The 22,005-nt window shown below is 38.4% G+C and overlaps 1 pseudogene; it reads right to left on the bottom strand.

Moving 5' to 3' along the window:
• Positions 971-2,069, bottom strand: Gm18701 (predicted gene, 18701; annotated as a pseudogene).

The raw sequence follows: 22,005 nt of genomic DNA, 5'->3' as shown, positions 1-22,005 counted from the left end.
GGCAGGATGCTGAAGAATAAGGACATCAACCCACCCACAAAACTTTTGACCTCCATTTTTTCCTATCTTCAAGAAATGCGAGATCAAAGATGGAGCATAAACTGAGGGACTAGCCAACCAATAACCTGTCCTACCTGAGACCCATCCCACAGGCAAGCACCAATCTCTGACACTATTAATGATACTATGCTACACTTGCAGACAGGAGCCTAGCATAACTGTCCTCTGAGAGGCTCCACTTAGGAGATGACTGAAACATACGTGGAGACACACAACCAAATATTATCGATGTGTTGGGGAAAGGACTGGCAGCCCTAAAGGTGATAGGAACTCCACAGGAAGAGCAAGAGAATCAACTAACCTAGACCCTTAGACTCTCAGAGACTAAGTCACCGACCAAACACTATACACAGACTCAGCCAACACCCCAGCACAAATGTAGCATATGTGAATTTCAGTCATGTGTGGGTCCCCTTACAACTGGAAGTGGAGACGCCTCTATGGCTCTTGTATGTCTGTTGAATCAGTTCCTCTAACTGGGATGCCTTGTTTGGCCTCAATGAGAGAAGATGTGCCTAATCTTTCAGAGACTTGGTTCCCCAGGGTAGAAGGATACTGTGTTTGGGGAAGCTTATATCCTTTCAGAGGAGAAGAAGAGAGGGGATAGAATAAGGGACTATGGGGGGGGGGACTAGGAGAGGGGGCAGAGATCAGGCTGAAAAATGAACAACTAAATACATTAATGGGAAAAGTAAAAGTCACATTAAAATTTATTTCAGTAGATGCTTGAAATACTTTTTGTGATTGAAAACTTGTCAGTTGTCACATTTTTACATTTGAGATTTAATTAATTTAATTGTTTATTTGTTTATTTATTTAAGGCAGATTTCTCTTTTGTTGCTTGTCAAGGTGGATGGGGCTGAAAGGGTGGATGGATGATCTGTCCAGGATAATAAATGTGTCCTCAGTGGATGTGGTCCATGTCACCAAAGAACATGTCTTCATGAAGCAGGTGCACAGCTGGTCCATCCAGAGCATGCTTCATGCTGCAGGAGTGTGTGGCATGGGTGTAGAGTGAAATCTACAAGGTAGTTGTGCAAACAGGTGAGAGTGGTCATGAAGAGGTCATAGAGGCACACAAGGTATGTGGGGAAGTAGGTAGTGTTGTAGAAAGTACTAAAAATGCTCCCAAACTGAGCATTGAACAGGGTCTATGTGATGAATCTCATTTCTTGTTGCTCCTTCACCCAGGTTGTCAGTACCTACTCTGCATCTGTAAGCCTGCTTGCACTCTAGCAGCCCAGTGAGAGCCTGCTGCTAGGTCAATGAGTGCATGCACTGTTGTGTTGATTTTGCAGATCTCACACTCTAGCTGAGGGATTATGGCTCCTGTGTGCATAAGATCCACCAGGTCACTATAGAGGTAGAACACTCAAGGTCCTCCCCATTCTGTCAGAGGAAGAAAATTAAACAGATTTCTCTGGCGATAAATCTTGACGTTTTCTCAGCAAGTGATATGGTCCCAATGGAGTGACTCCTTCTTATCAAGCCTTTGAAAAGGCTTGTGCTGGTTGGTGAAAAAGTTGGGCTTGTATGACTAGACAGTGACCACTTAGAAGAGATGGCACCAACTGGGACCCACCATGTGCCACGTGCCTTCATCCACAAAATTGAAAGGACTGTTGGTGATGAGAAAAACAGTTCTTTTCCATGGGTTACCAGGCAGCTCAGGACTGCAAATGTTTTCTCTCTCATCATGACGTGTTTCTCCATGTCTTGCTGGTATACAGGGCGCTTTATGCATATATCCCGGAGGCTTGGACACCTTGAGGTGTACTTGGTCAAACTTCAGGCTGTGACTCAGAAAGTAGTCCACCACACAAGACACCACTGCCATCTCTGAGAGTGAGATGTCCATGAACTGTTTTATAGAAGGCTCCTTGCCCTAATAGCCTCTCATCTGCTATAGTGGGTGTCTCCATATAGATCAATCAGTTCATCATTAGGCAAGGCTGGATGCCCCTGTAGTCTGTTCCTTCTTGTATATAATGAAAAGCACCCATTTTCATCCAAAGGCTCTACTTAATGTAATATCGGAGGCTATGGATGGCAAAGCTGGGGTCATAATCACACTTCCAAATCCCCTCAGGGTACTTAGGTAGTTTTCAATCAGTATGGCCCAGGCAGCAGTGAAGATCTCAGGGTGCAGCACATCTGCATCCTGAGCCTGTGTGTAGTCATAGTCAAAGCCATAGACTTCAGCTTCGCCCAGGCTGATCTCATTGTTGACATGGATGGCGGCTGGTTTTAGGAGGCCTCCGACTTCAGAGGGCAGAAGATCACGCACCAGCTTCTGCAAATCCCCGCAGTCTGTGGTCATGCCGGAACAGTGGGTCTGGGACCCAGCGGGCTTCAGCTAGAGCAGGAGGGTGAGGACAAGGTAGCCAACATTCTATCAGCCTTGGCCTCTGCACCGCAGCCAGCGCTGAACTGTGCACTGACGTCTAGCAACAGCCAGACCAACTGAATGTTGTCTCCCCTGCCTTCTGCCTGTATCATTGCCCGATTGCCTGCCTGCCCGCCTGCCGGCCGCCCTCCAACTTAAGAGAATTTTTTTTACAGTGTCAATGAATTGCCTTAAGAGTTTTCTAAAGGAAACTAATCATCTCATTTAAATATTTAAGTATATTTGTTGTTTTAATGGTTTATTTTCAATTGTCCTGACTAGAAAATATCATTAATAATCTAGATGTTCTCCTTTTGTGTTAAGAAAAATAAGTGTTAAGGATTAATTAATACTTATAATGTAGAGTTTCAGATCATTTTATCACTGTTGCAAGAAAACTGTGAAAGTAAAAGTAAATATTAATAATTTTCATTAATTCATAGTACTAGATTAATATTTATTTTTCACATCTAATATAATTAAATTTATTATTTATTTTTTTAGTTGTGTATAGTTTTTTTTGTTGTTGTTGAAAAGACTATAGTTCATTAAAACTATATGTGCTATGACTTTGGAAAATTCCTGATTCTAGAGGAAAAGATTTTTAATATTTATTTTTCATGTTACAAATGACTTTAATTAGCCAACATATATTAACTAAAAAAAAATAAAATATTGGAACAACCATACCTCCCTATTTTAAGAGCTAGCACTAAGATACACTAATCAAGATATTGTGGAAAAATAGTGAACACACTGGACTTTGGAAAGGAGAAAGCAGCTCAGAAACAGATCCACGGAAGCATTGCCACCTGTATTTGTAACACTGCACAAAGGATATACTCCTGCCGTCAGAACACAGGATCCTGGAACTTCAGGATACTCATGCCAAAAGCTCACCATTCTCTTCTTATACCATTAAAGGATTAACTCCAAACTCTTTTTGAGTGCAGGAAGAAAACGAGAAGCATACTCTTCCCAGGTAAATACACAGGTTATTAATGAGCAATATTTCATAATGACTATTCAGATACAAAATAAAGTAAAACCAGTGGAGAAAACAACAAGATCAATTTAATTAAAATTATAAATTCTATCTCTGTGGTATACATTGTTAACAAAAGAAAAACAATCTTACACTATATTTTATTAGCTACCAATAAAGATTAAAAGTTAGATGTTAATATAAGACTTGAATCTAAAATATACAAAGTTTCTTCACATTGAACAGTAGAAAACCTATCCTCCAGTTTAAAGTATGCAAGGCATTTATAGAGACAGTTGTTCAAAGAACATTACAAGTAAACAATTCAAAAAGCTTCAGCATAACATGTCCCTTAAGAAATGAGTGTTAAGGAGGCCAGAGGGAAGGCTCAGTGGTTATGAGGGAATATTGCTCTCTCAGAGAACCTGGACTTGAATCCCAGCTCCCACCTGGGCTGTGCTGTAGCTCCCTGTAACTCTATATCCATGAGGATTTACTGCCTCTGGTGACATCTGAACAGACACTTACATACACAATCCCCCATGCATACACAAATATAATGTAAAAAGTAAAGCAATGAACACCAAACACTCTATATTAGTGAAGATTGGAGGAACAGTTAAAAATTTTGAAAAAGTGTATGACTTTAGGACTTCCTGGTTAAAAAAAAAATTGAGGCAAATTTTTAAGATCTTATTAGGGTTGTTAACCTAAGGCAATGGGCTATAGTACATTTGTTTTCTGTGTAACAGGACAAGTATGCATACAGTGGTGTAGATTTTTATTACAACGAGTTCAAATAAAATGACTTTAAAGAAAAGGAGCACTATAGTTTTCAACATTTGCATAACGCATGAAACTTCAAAAGATATTGCAGGATAAGAATATGTAAAGAGAATACCGAGTTTCGTCTTTCAGTTACGCAGTCTCTGTGTTTTAAACGTTGCCTAGGGAGCAACAGGCACAGCTTTATGTGCATTTTTCATCTTACAGTCTTTAAGATGGAAAATAAGCTGTGTCTGAAGAGGTCCAAGTGGGCTGAGCTGAGGCACTTCTCAGCACTGGGAGGATCATTCTGCCTGAAATGATGGCAATATTTTTTTTTTCTTAACTTTACAAACGTACAAGTTTTATTATTAAAGATGACAAAAGAATTGAATAACACAGACTTGTGCTGGGATAATTTTACCCTGGGTAGTATCAAAGCAATCACTTTGTCGTGTATATAATTCATCTCTTCGTAACATAATCAGAATATTGTATTTATGTCTGACTTCTTCTTCAGCATTTGACTTCAGCTGTAATCATGTTCTCACTCAAAGGACATGGCCCGTCACGTGAGGGAGAAAAGACTATGATTGTCTACAACTTAGTGTATGTTTTTGATTTCCTAATTGACTGTTATCTTATGTCTTCTAAACTTTTCTTTTTGTTAATTAAGGCAAGGCTATTTCATCCTGTGGATAGAATAAAATAATGCAAAATAACAATTTTGTTCTGTGAATTCCATGTAGATTAGTAGCTTATGTGCCAGTCATGTGGGCTGGTTAGATTTTGTTGACTTGCACCAGGGAATTATGTGAGAGAGGGAATTTTAGTTGAGAAAATGCATCCATCTCATTGGTCTTTGGGCAAGTCTGTGAGGCTTTTTTTTTTTTTTTTTTTTTTTTTTTTTTTTTTGATTAGTAGTTGTGCATGAGGGCTCAGTCCATCATTACCAGTGAGTTCAGTCCATCACTGTGGGCAAGTGGCCTGGGTTGTATAAAATGGTAAGCTATAAACACCAGTCATTACGATTAAAGCCAGTAAATAGAATTTTACATAGTCCCTAATACAATCCCTAAGTTTAGGTTCCTGCTCTGAGTTTCTGCTCTGACTTCCCTCAATTATCTATTGTAATGAGGTCATGTAAGCCAAATCAACTCTTTCTTCCCTGTCTTGCATTTAGTAATGGTCTTTATCACAGGAACAGTGGCAAACTAAGAGAATAGCAGAATGAGGCACAAACAGGATGCAAAATTCTACAATTCTGATAAGGATTTTTTTTTCCAAGACAGTGTTTCTCTGTGCGGTCCTGAAACCCATTTTGTAGACCAGAATGGCCTTGAACTGACAAAGATCCCCCTGCCTCTGCCTTCTCATCCCCGGGATTAAAGGCATGCATCACTATCACTAAATTCAATAAAGCTTTTAAAGAACCATTTAAGATGCTGTTAGGCAAAAGAAAATGTCGACTACTTTAAGAATGGAAGGTCAAGGCATTTTGCAGAATGGAAATGGTACACAGTATGATTTGTGTCAAGACCTGAAAGACATATTAGAGAACGCATAGTACAAATGTGAGTTACTCCTTCAAAGTGGAAAGTTGATCTACTGAATTTTAGAAATGGCAAGGAAGATTAAAAAAAAAATCTGAGTAAGGATAGCAGAAAGTGAAATAAGAGGTTGTTGTGTGGATTTCATTAGAGGAGAGGAAGGTAATAAACCTTTTACTGTTGGTTTTAGTGATTAGTAGTAAATTTTTAAGTAATTTAGCAAATTTACCAATTATTTTAGTAAGCTAGCAATTAGAATAAAATATGAATTATAGGGATTTTGTATATATTGAGTGTTAATCATTTATTAAACATATACTTTGAAAATACTTGCTTCCATCTGTGGGCTATCTTGTTATTATACTGAGTGTGCCCTTTCCTGTAAACTGTTTTAAAATTTTAAAATAGGCTATTTGTTGTGGAAAATATTAAGAAAGATGAACCAGCATGGTCCACTGCTTGTACCAGCAACTGTCTGCCCCTGCGGTATGACCAGCCATGTACTGGCAGGCAATGGCCATCCTGTTTTTATCTCATGGAGACTCAGACTCAGAACTCCACAATCTCTCTACCCAGCTCAATAAGTTCACACTCTCAGGTCGCTACCACGCCAACCCCATGCTTCCTATCCTCCTCGGCCTATATGGTGCACCCTCAGGCAAACCCATGCTTTGCTGCCATACCTTTCTCTCTTGAACAAGCTGTGTGAAGGAAAACTCAACACAAACTTAGTTTAGAAACAACAGTAACTCAATCGCTGGGCACAACAACTGAAATCCTAATCTGGCAAGCCTTACTTAATCTAAATCCTCCAGTGGTAAATCCTGAGGGATCTGCCATTGAAATCCTGATACAGGAGACACTCGTAGCTTGTCCTCACACTATCACTGTCCGAAAAAGGACCTCTCTACTGCTTCCTCTCTTCCCCTCTACAACCCAGAAGTCCCGCCTACTACCCAGTGATTGGCTCCTTTATTCATTAGGAGATTGGATCACAAGAAGTCACCTGATTATGACTTACTCCTTGTATTCAACCCCTCCCAGGAGAGCAGAATTAGCATCAACATACATACAGCACCAGGCTCATCCTCAACAGCTATTTATTTTTTTTTCCTTCTATGTTTCTTCTCTTTTAATATGCAAGAAAGAATTGCCAAATCTAACATCTTTAAGCTTAAAAAAATGTGTTTTCCTCTATGTGTCATGCACTTTACATCTTAATTTTAGGCTGTGATCTGTGCATATTAGTTTTTATTATTGATCTTTAAGAGTCTTATCTAAGAGACTCTGAGATGCAGCAGCAAACAGATGCATGCTGTTTATGTATTACACATGCTAGGAAAAAAATCATCTTCAATTAATAGGGTTCTTTAATAAATGGTTGAAGATTTAAAACCAAAGTTCTTGTTAATTAAAAAAGCAATTTCTTGCTGCTGACATCATACTAAATATTTTAGAAATATTTTAATAACACCTGTAAATGGAAAAAAATATAGTATTAAGAAATTAAATTGTATATCTGAGATTACATCAGTACCAGCTTGGGAAGCTTGAAATTCATGAGAATAATATGTTAAATGATAGAACAATAAGATATTATGAATAACAAACCAACGTCCCTGGTTGACAGTAGAGGCTCTCAACATTGTCTTCCATCAGAGTTGCTCGGCAAATCTAACAAGAAGTTTTGTAACTATACCCCAGATTACTGAGCTGCTTGGAACTTCAATTTCTAAATCATCTTGGGTGATCATTGTGCAGTTGTTTAGCATCTGCCTCAGCACAGCTGCTTAGGAATCACTGAACACTATCAGAACACAGAAATATCTCATTTGCGTGGATATGGGAAATGCGCACTCACATTGGAAATGTGTTATTATCTATTCAAACTGTCAGCTGCCAGGGAGAATTGTTATTATTTGTCTAGGGAAGCATCCTTTAGGGATTTGTACAGCTTGGTTTTCTGATAATGGAATACGTGTCATTATTACTGTTAAGAGAAAAACCGATGTTGAAGAAATGCAACCATAAAATTGTGTAGTAAGACTTTAGGTACATGACAGCTTAAACCAACTTGTGCAGGTCATACAGAGGAGACAACGTAAGAAGTGCCGAGAGACACTTTACTCCCTGTCACTCAAACACAGGAGTGGAATTTCACTTTTCAGTAGTCAAAGAGATCAATTAAATCAACAATTACAGAATGAATAAACCAATCCCACAGATTTGTGTGATATCAAGTAAGTGGTTGAGAATAAATTTTATCAAGTGCAACTTTCTTCTACCAAGCTTAGGAAAACTTCTCAAAATGCAGGGAACAAGAACTTTTTCCTTCCTCTTTCAAAAAGCTGTGAGCTGTTCAGATGAATGTCCTTTTTGTGTTCAAAAAACACACAAAAGATTGAGACCAGTATAGAAAACCACAGACCGAAATACAGTGCTGTGGAGCTCAGTCCCGAATTGATATATTTACAATACATTTCTAGCTCATAAAAGCTAGGGATCATTTTAGAAGAAATATTGTAGGAGCCAGAGGATAAAGGAGTTTGCTGTGAGACTGTTAATCGTAGTGTTGTCATTAGCTACACCCATAAAGGATTACCAACATATTTGCCTAAACGTGAGCTAAAGAAAAACACCAATAGGACTGCTAAAGTGAACTGAGAAAGCTGACCCAAGACTCAACTCAAAATAACAGGGTTCTAAAAAAATGCTGAGTACCAACCCACCCTGGCACATCAAGTCACTGCAAGACTAGGAGCACCCTTCTCCACTGAAGTCAGACAAGATAGCTCAGTTAGGGGAACATGATCTACAGACAGGCAACAAAGTCAGGGACTAGCCCCCACTCCAGTTGTTTAGGGACCCTCATGAAGATCAAGTGGCTCATCTGCAACATATAGGCAGGGTGTGTGTGTGGGGGGGGTTGTCCTAGGTCCAACCCATGTATGCTGTTTAGTTGGTGGTCCACTCTCTGGATGCCCACAAGGGTCCAGGTTATTTGACTCTGTTGGTCTTCTTATGGAGTCCCAATCCCCTCCAGATCTCTTATTCTTCCCCCCAACTCTGCCACAAAATTTCCTATGCTCCTTCAAAAGTTTGGCTATGAGTCTCTGCATCTATCTCTATCAGCTGCTGTGGGTGGAGCCTCTCAGAGTTGCTAGGCATCTGTCTGCAATCTTAACAGAGTATCATTGATAGTGTCAAGAATTCTTGCTGGGTCTCAAGTTGAGCCAGTCAATGGTTTTCCACTTCCCCTGTCTTTGGTCTATTTTCGTCCCTGTCCTCATTGTAGGAGAGAAAATTGCCTAGGTCAAATTTTTTGTGGGTGGGTTGGTGTCCTCATCCCTTTACTGAGAGTACTGCCTGGCTAAAGAAAGTTGTCATTTCAGGCCCCATAGCTCCCACTGCTAGGTTCTCAGCTAGAGTCACCTTCATGGTGCCTCTACCATCCCAGGTTTCTGACTCACCCTAGAGTTGTCCACCCCCAACTCCTGACTGCCATTCATTCTCCTGGCCCTCTCTCCCTGGGTCTTCCTAAATCTGATCCTATTCTGAAACCTGTTCTCCACCACCACTCCCCATTATACCCTTTCACTCCATACAACTCCAATGAGTATTTTATTTCCCCTCCTGAGTAAGATTCAAGCATCCTCCCTTGGGCCCTCCTTGTTATTTTGCTTTTTTGGGTCTATTGACCCAACATGGGAATGCTGTGCTTTATATCAACTTATCCATCTTATAATTATCCTCCTTCTCAGAGGAAAAGGGCGGGGTTTTGGGGGAAGGACTACATGATAGGAGGACTTGTATGAGGGGTGTCTGTGATCAGGACATAAAGTGGAGAGAGAGAGACAGAGAGAGAGAGAGAGAGAGAGAGAGAGAGAGAGAGAGAGAGAGAGAGAGAGAATGTTGAGAATGTTCCCTAGTGTTCCCTAGGAAACAAGACAGGAATTCTTTATCCAATAGCAGTCAGTCCTGAAACTAGTAACATCATACATATTGAGCAGGCTATATTTATTCATTTAATATATATATAAACAACTTTAAAAAGGAGACCATAAACTTTAAAGAGAGCAAGGAGGGATATATGGAAAGGTTTGAATGGGAAAAATGGAAGGCAAAATTATGTAATGATAACTGCAGAAACAGAGAGTACAATTTAAAGAGGTTTGTTTTTATTTTCCAGTTTTTCTCAGATTTGAGGAGTGGGTCCTAGGATGAGAACATTTGATATTAGGTGGGATAAGAATGTATTGCCATAATAATCAAACAACCACAATGAAAAACAGACAGGTAAGCCCTGGAAAATCAGGGGGGGGGGGTGTTTTGGAGAGAATCGATGTGAGGCCATGCAGTTAGAGTCATGAATCAGGGAAATTCCAGTGTGCCATTTGTGACACATGCCATGATGTTCATTTGTCCCTCATTGTGGGAAAAGTATTTGTGTGAGTCTATTCATTCTTTGTCTCATGGGCTGTGATATATTGTCTTCCATCTTGTAAAAATGAAGCATGTAATCCAGTGAATACTGCCTATGCCATCCTAGCAACTTTAGGTCACAAATAAGGCAAAACATACACGATAATATTGTGCTTTTTATCTAACATATCTGGAAGGAAATCTTTGAGTTCGGTAGCAACATTTTTTATACACAGAATTTGAATATTTGTAACATTAAAGTTAATATGCATAGTAGAATAAATGAAGAATGTTTTTCTATCAGTGAAAAACTGTCATTGAAATATTTAAAACAAGATGCTACTTTTATATCAAAATATTCTTTCCTCTACAAATATTGTACAAGGACAGTGAGTGTACAGGAAGCTTCCTTAGTCCTTCAACAGTTCCAAGATTGTATTTTTATTTCACTATGAAAGAATAGGATGTTTATACAGGCCCTCAACCTAAAATAGACCCATTTATGTTCCCATTTCTCTTTAAATTCACCTCTAAATTTTTTAAAGTTTCGTCTGTCTCTTTGGATAATAAAGATGCAAACTCTGCCTCAAAAACAGGCTTTGATGAGGGAACAATTCACCAAACTGATTTGCTTTGACACATTTCATCTGTCTTGGAGCCTGATATGCATCTGTTGTCATTTCCATAAAAATGCTTCTGATTACTAATCAACTCTTTTTATTAATAATAATTTAAAACTTCTTCTAATGATTTAACATTTTAATAAAAATGCCAGACACATAAACTTGGGTGCCTACTGCTGGTAGTAAGTTTGCTCAGGTGAACTGCCAAAATGGTAAAACTACAGACAGAGCAACTCCTTATGTGTAAAAAAAAAAAAAAAGAATAATTCTTTATGTTTAACTAATCCTACAGTTTTTAGATCCAGTTGGCACATTCCACTGGGTTGACAAACAGTTTTTTTTTACAAGCAGGAATACATGCTCATAATTGGTGAGAGGACAATGATTAGGAACAATTCACAGGCATATAGATGGATCTGCTAGCTCCACTTGGCTTCTTCTAGTTTTGTTTTATTGTTGTTGTTGTTGGATATTTTATTTATTTATATTCAAATCTCATCCCCTTTCCCAGTTTTCCCTCTGGAAACCACCTATCCCATCCTCCCCTGCCCTTGTTTCTCTAAGAGTACTTCCCTACACCCCCATCCACCCACCCACTCCTGCCTCTCTGCCCTGGCATACCCCTACAATGGGGCATTAAGCCTTCCCATGACCAAGGGACTCTCCTCTCATTGATGTCTGACAAAGCTATCCTCTGTTACGTATGTGGCTGGAGAAATGGGTTGTTCCATGTACACTCTTTGGTTGGTGGATCTGTACATCTTTAGGAACTACTGTGGAATTGTCCTCCACATGTTAGTTATCCAACAACACCTAGTGTTCTAGATAGCCAAAGCTATATAAAGTGATCGTCTCTCAAAACAACAAATAGCAGCCTCCTCCCTCATTTACTCCCAGTCAACTACCTATATTTCCTTCTCCCCAGTTACACTGTATTTTTGTTCTTAAGTGTAACTTAGACATTGGTCTGGGGAGGATATAAAACTTCCTTCTACAACTGCTTCAAATTCCTGTGAGTGAAACAGTGATACTTTCTGCCCTCCTGTCTGGGTGGCCCAAAAAACTGACAAATGAGGAGTACAAGTCTTTTGTAGTCTGGTAGCTTATTACTGGACAAAGCCTAGGAAACTCAAAGAGATAATTCTTCAAGTTGAAAGGGTAACATGTGCTTTTTGGGGACTCATCCAAGGAATAGCTTGGCATTTTGTCAGTCTAAAGTTCAGAAATTTCTACAATTAAAAAGAAAATGTATTAAAGATGATTTTTCCTGAAAAACAACCAAAAAAACCTAGTATTTTGGACAGCATATAGGAGAACTACAGTTAAATGTATATTTACTAGTTCTTTATAGTCCTCTTTTTGACAAGATATTTAGATATTCCTTTCCAAGCAACGTTTCACTGTCGTTGTATATACCATTAACAACTGAAATTATTTTCTTGGACAAAACCATTCTTTGAGTGGAGAATCTCATTGACGTCCTCATTCAAATATCTCAAAAGTAATCCTTCACCTCAATGGGTCCAAACTGTCTCACGATGTCCACTTCTTCCTCTCCTACCCTAATCACATTATTTTCCAGTGTTTCATGAAACCTTGAGTGAAACCATCAAACTTAGTTGAACAACCTAGAATCCTTAGTGATTTCCATGATCTGAGCCACAACAATCTGAAAGGAGATTCGTCTATCTTGACATTCCTTCAATGTGAGTGCTATGAACTGGTCACATCCTGACAGAGATACTATGTGATCCTCTTTAAAGAGTTAATTAATTTACCTCCTTCTGTTATCTTTCTTCCACGTTCAGTTCTTGCAATTTTATGCATATCACCCATTTCAGGTTAGAAACCTGGCCTATCAACAGACTTCTGTAACTTCTGTCAAAAGCCTTTTCTATAACTTTCTGTCCATCATTATCCAGTTTAAATTTTTCTGTCGTTATTCAATTGCTTTTAAATTAAGGACCAAACAACCCATATACACCATCTGCTTGCATGGAGACTTGATCTACAGGTGTCTCATCTCCTCAGAAAGCTCATATTCATCTCACCAGAGCTCTGAATTTTATGGCATTGCTTGGTAGACAGAACCTGGCTGAGTGGTTGGCTAGAACATTGCAGGAGTTCAGATTAAGGTAGGTCTGGCTATAACTCCATATTAAGTCAAGTTTCTTTCCTTTAGATCATTTACCTTCATATGAAGTTATGCTTCTTGTCTTGTATTCTCTTTCTGTGGGGAACACATTCTCAAATAGACTTTCATTAGTGTACAGTTAATTTACATTTTTAAATTAAATAAATGTTGCAGATGACAAGACTGGTTGTGAGTTTGATGAAAATGGCACCAGAAACACTGGAAATAGTGTAATAATGGGTAGGAGGGAAAGAGATGGACATTATGGCAACAGTTTAGACCTGTTGACATAAAGGACTCAATCTCAACCATTCAAAGGAAATGTCAGTGTGAAGCAGCACTCCAAGAATGGTTTGTACAAACTTCAATAAAGATAGACAACTTTAATAAACCCCTTTCACTAAGTTTCTTCACTACCTGACTTAGTAGCCTAACCATTAAACATGGCTGACTACCAAATAAATATTGCAGATGACAACACTGCCTGTGAACTGGATGGAAACACTGCTTCTTGAAATTTTAGTAAAAAACATGTTTTGCAAACATTTCTAGTAACCAGTCATTGAACACACACTATAAAAATGATATTATAGTATAATTTCCTCCAAGACCATTTTGGTTTGTTGCCCTCATGTAGATCTTCACAGATATAAACATACCTGACTTGAAACTCACTATCTTTATGTTGTCCAAATTAAATCAGTTCTAGAAATGAGAAGAAATTTTCAGAATCCATCTTTATAATATGAATAATTAATGCTAATTGTTCTATCATACTGAGGAATAAAACTGTTATAAAATATTTTCCTGGTAGTATTCACTCATTACCCATACTAAAGAAGTCATTCCTAACTCATCTGACACCATTTTCCAAGGTGAGGATTTTGAACAACACTTACAAGTCATGACACTTCAAAATACCTAGTAGTCAGTCTTTGTTTTGCAACTCTGAGGCTAAATCAATAATTTACCTTGTAGTTTCTATCAAGATGCTCTGACATCTGAATTCTAAGAAAATTTCAGCATGGATTATAGATGCATACTATAAAAGGATTAACTCCAGGATTTCTTCGCATATGGTTTCAAGTACCGAAACAGTGAATTAGGCTTAAACATTTCAGAAATGGAGATACAGCTCAATGGATAAAAGGCTTGTGAAGATATCATGCGAACACTAATTTGAATTTCTGGCACTCATTCAAAGGCAGGGTACAGCAGCAAGTACTTCATAGTCATGAAAATTTTAGTTTGGATCCTGGAAATCCATATAAAATCAGGGAGTAATTGTAACCTCAGCCTTAGAGAACTAATAATGGTCAATAACTTCCCGTGTTTGAGGAACAGCCAGTCTAGCTGAATCAATAATCTTCATATTCAGGGGGAGAACTTGTCTTAAAAAAAAAGCTGGAGACTAATTGAGGAAGATATCAGCATTCAACTCTGACCTATGTATATTGATACATGTGTGTATGTACTGGCATACACACATACCCAAACCCACATGAAAACATAGATACATAAAATACAAACACAGAGCAAACTAAAAATAAAGATATAAATTAAAATAAAACTCACTCTATACAGATACAGCCGTGGATTTTCAAAACTCAGCTTATTGAAATGTTTCACTCATGTCCAGATTCCCATGTTTTCCCTATTTTGTGGCAACAGAGGTAGACTTTATATACATTCCTCCTCTGAATATGGGGCTCTGAATATCTCTCTCCATTATCACTATAAAAAGAGGGAGCCCAGTGGACTGTACTGTGATTATCTACACATTTCTAAATAGGCAGGTTTCTATCTGTGTTGAACTAACTACCATGCCTAACAGTAGTAACCCTATGTTGACCAGGGATTCTGGCCTATGATTTCAGCCTCTAACAGCCTGTTTTATCTCCGGAAGGTGGCCTGCTACCTGGAAAATATGCTCATTTTGATCTTCAAGTGAGCTACCACTACAAGTACATTGTCTATTTTGGTATTCTAATAAAAGGAAGTCATGTAACTTACAAATTAATTAAGATTTGATAATAAGACCAAATAGAAAACCAATTCAAATCAAAATAAGAGTTTACCCTGGTAAAGCAAGGAAAGAGAGGGGAGAAAAAGGCTATTATATCCTGCAGCAGAACATGAAGTATAGTAACTATAGCATGTCTCCAAATTAGCATATAAAGTAGGAAAATTCGATCAAATAATTAATAGATTTTAATTTTAGAAAATGCAGGCCCCAATTATGAAATTCCAATTTAATGCATACAAAAATAGCTAAAATGAGGCTGAAGTGACAGCTATAGTTTAATATTACGTGTAGCTCTTATGTAGGACACAGGTGCAATTACCAACACCCTGATATCAAGTCAGAATTTTCAACTCCAGCCCTCAACATTCTGCCACAACTTCTGACATTCACAGAATGAGAAATGCATTCAGTATACAGACATGCATGCAGACAAAACATCCATACACATTAAATAGATAAATGAATTAAAGTGATTTTTAAAATAGTAAAGCACTGTCTATGAAATACATAAAAATTGAATATGTTTAAATAACTATGATTATTGATTGAAAGTGTGACATTTCATTAGTCCAAAATAAATGATCTAGGAAGATATCTGTACATATGTGTGAATTATCAATATTTTTGTTTGTGCATATGTATCTGTGTATATATGTTTATGTGTGGGCAGGTGTGGGTACATGAGCACACGTGTGTGTGTGTGTGTGTGTGTGTGTGTGTGTGTGTGTGTGTGTGTTTGTATATAGAGCTTTAAGAGGATCATGAGAGGAGATTAGTTATTCAGAGTCATGGAAGGAGGAAATTAAAGAGAGTAATGGAAATATTGCAATATGAAAGCAGCAGGGAAAATTAAGAAGGAAAAATGTGATCAGCCTGTGGGTAGCAGAAGGGGCAGTAAAGGGCAGTAGCAGAGGGAGAGAAAGAGGAATAAAGTATAATAACATATATGCATGAAAATACCCAATGAAGTCTTTTAATTTTAATGCTAATGTGAGATATATTTAATCTATTTTATATTAAATGCATAAAACTTTAACCATCTGTTTTCCCCTTCTGATAGTCAATCCTGAGAGGTATGGATACTGTCTCCAGGTTCCACCTATGATTCCAGCTTGTGCATATCTAGGAGAAATCCCTAGTGCTTGCTTTAGTAGCCAGCTACTTCCCATTCAGAAACTAATAAACTAAGTGTTTTCAGTCACCACAAAATCTCTGGTCCTTGGAGATGTTCTGAGACTGCTCAGGGGACCTGACATTCTCCTTACTATGTGGGACAAGTGTAGCTGATCTTCATATCTGATCCAGAGACTTTGTGAGTTGGCAGGGTATATCTTGATCTCATGTGGTAACTACAATCACATCCAACGTTCACCACTGAACCTATATTACAAGTCTTCCATAGAGTGGTACAAATGGCATAGTTGCTACCTTCAATTGTTGTCTTTAGAGTATCAAAAGTAGCCTAATCCTTTCTCCCAAAAATGTATCCTTCCTTTTGCCTTTTCTTTTCATTGTTCATTTTCATAACCTTTGTTATTTAGTACTGGAAATTCTTACTGTTTCTCTATCACTACCATTTTCTAAGTTACCTTTATAGTCAGAAACAGTAACAGCCAAGTACAGCCTCTCTTCAACATAGGAGGAAAGGTACTAATTTTTGATAATAGACATTTATTCCTGGTTTCACCATTTTTTCAATTCAAGTTTTCCGTGTCATTCTTCAAATATTTGTGTGTGTGTGTGTGTGTGGTGGTGGTGGGGTGTCTAATATACTTTAAATCTTTCTTTTAGCATCTGAGAGTTTTGGAGTGAACTAAAAAGAAAAAAAAATCACAACCAAACAACCAAACAAAAACCCTAAAGAAAATGATAAACAACGTTCTTAAGAAACTTAAAATTTAGTAGAATAACTATACAGCACAAAGATAAGCCAATGAATACAAAATGGATAAGGGTGTGAATGATGAAAAGATGATGAGGCTGGGTAAGTTAAAGTAGTCTGAGGGTTTCTATCAGGAGGTGGTATCTCAGCAGAGACTCAAATATGTGCAACTGTTGTGGATATTTGTAGGATGACTTCCTAGGCTGAGATAGCCAGAGAAGCAAAGGCTCTGTGACAGTGGTAACACTGCATGCCTGCTCTGGAACAGAAGGAATGGTATAACGACATGCTTTATAGGCATATAATTTAGTAAGTGTCTTGGATTGCTGTGTACACTCAAGAGGAAGATTAAAAGATGACTAACTCAGGTAGCTATTCAAATGCTGCTTTTCTTTTAGTTAATTATTTTATCTATTTACATCCCAAATGTTGCCCCCTCCAAGAGTTCTTCACCCCATCTTACCCCTTGTCTTAGTCAAGGTTTCTATTCCTGCACAAACATCATGACCAAGAAGCAAGTTGGGGTCGAAAGGCTTTATTCAGCTTACATTTCCACACTGCTGTTAATCACCAAAGGAAGTCAGGACTGGAACTCAAGCAGGTCAGGAAGCAGGAGTTGATGCAGAGGTCATGGAGGGCTGCTACTTACTGCTTGGTCCCCTGGATTGCTCAGGCTGCTCTCTTATAGAACCCAAGACTACCACCCACAAGGGCCCTTCCCCCTTGATCACTAATTGAGAAAATGCCCCACAGCTGGATCTTATGGAGGCATTTCCCCAACTGAAGCTCCTTTCTCTGTGATAATTCCAGCTTGTGTCAAGTTGACACACAAAACCAGCCAGTACAACTCCCTTGCCTTTAACAGGGTATGCTCCCACTATCCCCCTTCCTTGAGCCATAAAGTCTCTGCAGTATTAGGCACACCATCTCCCACTGAGGCCTGAGTAGGTAGTCAGTCCTTTGCTACATATGTGCCAGAGGTCTCAGACCAGGTCATGTATGCCACTTGGTTAATGGCTTAGTGTCTAGGAGCTTCCTGGGATCCAGGGTAGTTGACACTGTTATTCTTCCTATTAGGTTGCCATCCCATTCAGTTCCTTCAATCTTTCCCACAACTCTTCCATAGGGGTCCCTGATCTCAGTCCAATAGTTGGATTAAGTATATGCATCTGTCTTAGTCAGATGATGGTACAGTCTCTCAGAGGACACCCATGCTAGGCTCCTGTCTGCAGCTATAATATAGCATCAGGAATAGTGTCAGGGTTTGGTGTCCACCCATGGGATGGATCCCAAGTAGGGCCAATACTGGACAACCCTCCTTTCAGTCTCTGCTCCATTTTTTCCCCTCAATTTCTTTTAAACAGGAACAATTCTGAGTCAAAAATCTGAAGTTTGTAAGTTGATGTTCTTAACACTCCACTAAGGGCCCTGTCTTACTACTGGAGTTGGGCTGTTCTGGTTCCATCTCCTCACTCTTGGGCATTTCAGCTAAAGTTACCCATATTGAGCCCTGTGAGACTCTCACATTCCAACTTTCTTGGATTTTCTGGAGATTCCCCATTACCACAACCTTTATCCTGGCAGCAGCAGATTTCCATTCATTCTCCTGGACCCCCGGGTTTCTCTCTTGTCTTCCCCCATATATGAAACTGCCCCCTTTCTCCTCCTGTTCACCTCTAATTCATTTCCCTCCCTTTCTCTGCCTCCCATGATTGTTTTGTTCCCAATTCTATGTGGGATTGTAACATCCTCACTTGGGCCTTCCTTCTTGTTTAACTTCTTAGGGTTAGTTGGGTATGTCATGGGTAGTCTGTACTTTCTGGCTAAATTCTACCTATCAGCTGTACTATAGAGCAAGAGTGATAAAAACCAAACAGTATTTGGTAAAGTGACAAACAGATCAATAAATGGAATAGAATCAAAGACCCAGAAATAGACCTACACACCTATGAATTCTTGATCTTTGATAAAGAAGCCAAAACCACACAGTGGAAGAAACAATGCATCTTTAACAAATGGTGCTGGTCTAACAGGTAGGCTACATGTAGAAGAATGCAAATTGATCCATATTTATAACCCTGCATGTAGCTCAAATCCAAGTGGACCAAAGACCTCAACAACAACAACAAAACAAACAAACAAAAACAGATACAATAAATCTAATAGAAGAGAAAGTGGGAAATAGCCTCAAACTCATTGCCACATGCTCTAATATTAACAATTGATAAATAAGATCTATTGGAACTGAAAAGCATCAGTAGGAGAAAAAAAACTGTTAATAGGACAAAATCGCAACCTACAGATTGGGAACAGATCTTTACTAACCTTGCATCCAGTAGAGGGCTAATATCTAAAATATATAAAGAACTCAAGGAGTTAGACTGTAAAAAGCTAAACAACCCAATTAAAAATGGAGTTCAGAGCTAAAAAGAGAATTCTCAACAGAGGAATCTCAAATGTTAAAGAAGCATTTAAAGAAATGTTCACCTTCCTTAATCACCAGGAAAGTACAAATTAAAACAATTCTGAGACACCAATCAGAATGATTAAAATAAAAAAAAATTAAAAACTCAAGTGACAGCATATGCTGGCTAGGATGTACAGAAAGCAGAATACTCCTCCATTGCTGGTGGGATTGCAAACTGGTACAACCTATCTAATAATCAATCTGGTGGTTCCTCAGAAAATTGGAAATAGTTCTACCAGAAGACCCAAGTATACCACTCCTGGACATATTCACAAAGATGCCCCACCATACCACAAGGGCATACTTCACTATGTTCATAGCAAACTTATTCCTAATAGACAGAAACAGGAATCAACCCAGATGTCTCTCAACTGAGGAATAGATATAGAAAATGTGGTTCCTTTACACAATGAAATAATATTCAGCTATAAAAAAATCAAATACATCATACATTTTCGTAGGCAAATGGATGAAATGAGAAAATATCATCCTGAATGAGTTAACCCAAACAGAAAATGGCATTCATGGTACAACTTAAGTTATCTTTTTTTTTCTTTTTTTTAACTGAATATTTTCTTCATTTACATTTCAAATGCTATCCCAAAAGTCCCCTGTACCCTCTCCGCCTCCGACCCCCCCCCACCTGCTCCCCTACCCACTCACTCCCACTTCTTGGCCCTGTCTTTCCCCTGTACTGGGGCACATAAAGTTTGCTGGACCAAGGATCCTCTCTTCCCAATGACGGCCAATAGGTCATCTTCTGCAACATATGCAGCTAGAGACACGAGTTCTGGGGGTACTGATTAGTTCATATTTTTGTTTCTGCTATAGGATTGCAGACCCCTCCAGCTCTTGGGTACTTTCTCTAACTCCTACATTGGGGGCCCTGTGTTCCATCCTATAGATGATTGTGAGCATCCACTTCTGTATTTGCCAGGCACTGGCAAAGCCTCACAGGAGACAGCTATATCAGGGTCCTTTCAGCAAAGTCTTGCTGGCATATGCAATAGTGTCTGCATTTGGTAGCTGATTATGGGATGGACAAGGCTGAAGTTTCTTTTGGAGAAAGAAAAGGCCCCACGTACAGCTCATACTGACAACACAGGTAGAAAATAATAAAGGAGTTTACCATTCTTTCAACTGTACAAGTCTAGAGATGGAAAGATAAGAAACTTCTGGGCTTGATATGAGAGGAAATAATTTTCATGAACTGTCTTGTTTTTCCATAATCAACTTCCCTTAGATTTTATGAAACCTGAGAACTCTTTGCAAAGTAAATAGGTAACAGGTAGGAATTAAGAGATTTGGGCTTTGGCCATCCACCATAATATTGTCAGTCTAGAGCCTATTAAGGATCTGAATGAGATCTGGAAACCGTCTTCACAAGAACAGTATTACCCTCTCTTCACTCATCTTTGATAACTGTATATACTTCCACACCCAACACCTATGACAGCAGGTGGGGCTGATTGTGGATGGATTTCTGGGCCCTATTTTATGCTTCTCTGTAAAGCATATACTCATCCTACAAAAATAGCAATGATTATAAAGACTACACATGGAATTTAGTAATGCTTCAAAACAAAACCACCAAATTAGTTATCAGTCAATAGTGAGTAGCTTAGGCTCTTACAAGATGAATTTCCAAGTAAAGCCTGGAGCTGTCATTCTGTGTTAGAATATGTTCCTGTCATATGAAAAGCTCTGACTTAATCGCCATCAATATAATCAAAATATAAAAGATTATGAAAGAGGGAAATGAAGAGGAGATGGAGGAATCTATCTCAAAAGGAGAATAGAAACAGTCAGCCAATGTAGAACATTTAGAATTAGCATCTGAATACAGGATTGCCAATTAAATAGCAACTTGAACAACTGAAATGGTTCAGCATATTTACTAATTTTAATTAATTACAGATAAAACAGATAAGAATAAGGTCATGATATTTAGAGTTTTTAAAGCAATTACTATTAGGTAATGTCTTTTTTTTCTTTCTCTTTCTATACAGCTTTCTTCCCTCTCAACAGTTTCTGGTATGGACCACAGGATGGCTTTGAGCTTGTCTCATCCTTTAGCCTGCCAAGTGTACAGATTAAGGTTTGTGCCATCATGCCTACTATAGCAAGATATTGTTCTGAAATCTGAGACCACTGTAGCTGAACATCAAAGTTCTCTCAAATGACACCCTAAAACTATGACTATAGCATATCATTTGGGAGAAATTTGGTTATCTCTGTACTCTACTCCTGAATATTCTACTGATTATACAAAAGGAATCTTTATTTTTAAATTTCACAATAGACACTTCTGTTTGGTAATCACCAATTTAAAACAAAGTTATAAATCTATAACTGTCAACAATAAGGAAAATGCTTTTCGAATAGTGTGAGTGGCTATAGCGTTTATATTAATGATTATCACAGAAATTCGCAATGCAGACATCAGCTGTGTTGCTCAGCTTTGGTTGTCTCCACTGCTCACTGCATTAATATTGTATGCTATCCCTATTCTCCAAAGAGCTATCTCTTCAAAGCATACATCACCACTTTTCATATTACTTATGTATATTTTATTACTAATGGAAAAAGAAATTTAATATCCAAATACATGAAATTTCTATCATTTTAAGGATGTAAGTCTTTAAACAAGGGCATTCAGAGCAAGACTTGAGTTTATAGTCAACGGTTTCTATTCTGCATATGTG

The sequence above is a fragment of the Mus musculus genome, chromosome 1 (assembly GCF_000001635.26).
Source record: "Mus musculus strain C57BL/6J chromosome 1, GRCm38.p6 C57BL/6J".
In the NCBI taxonomy this organism is placed as follows: Eukaryota; Metazoa; Chordata; class Mammalia; order Rodentia; family Muridae; genus Mus; species Mus musculus.
Note: the sequence above shows the minus strand (reverse complement) of the source record. Positions and strands in the feature narration are given on the sequence as shown.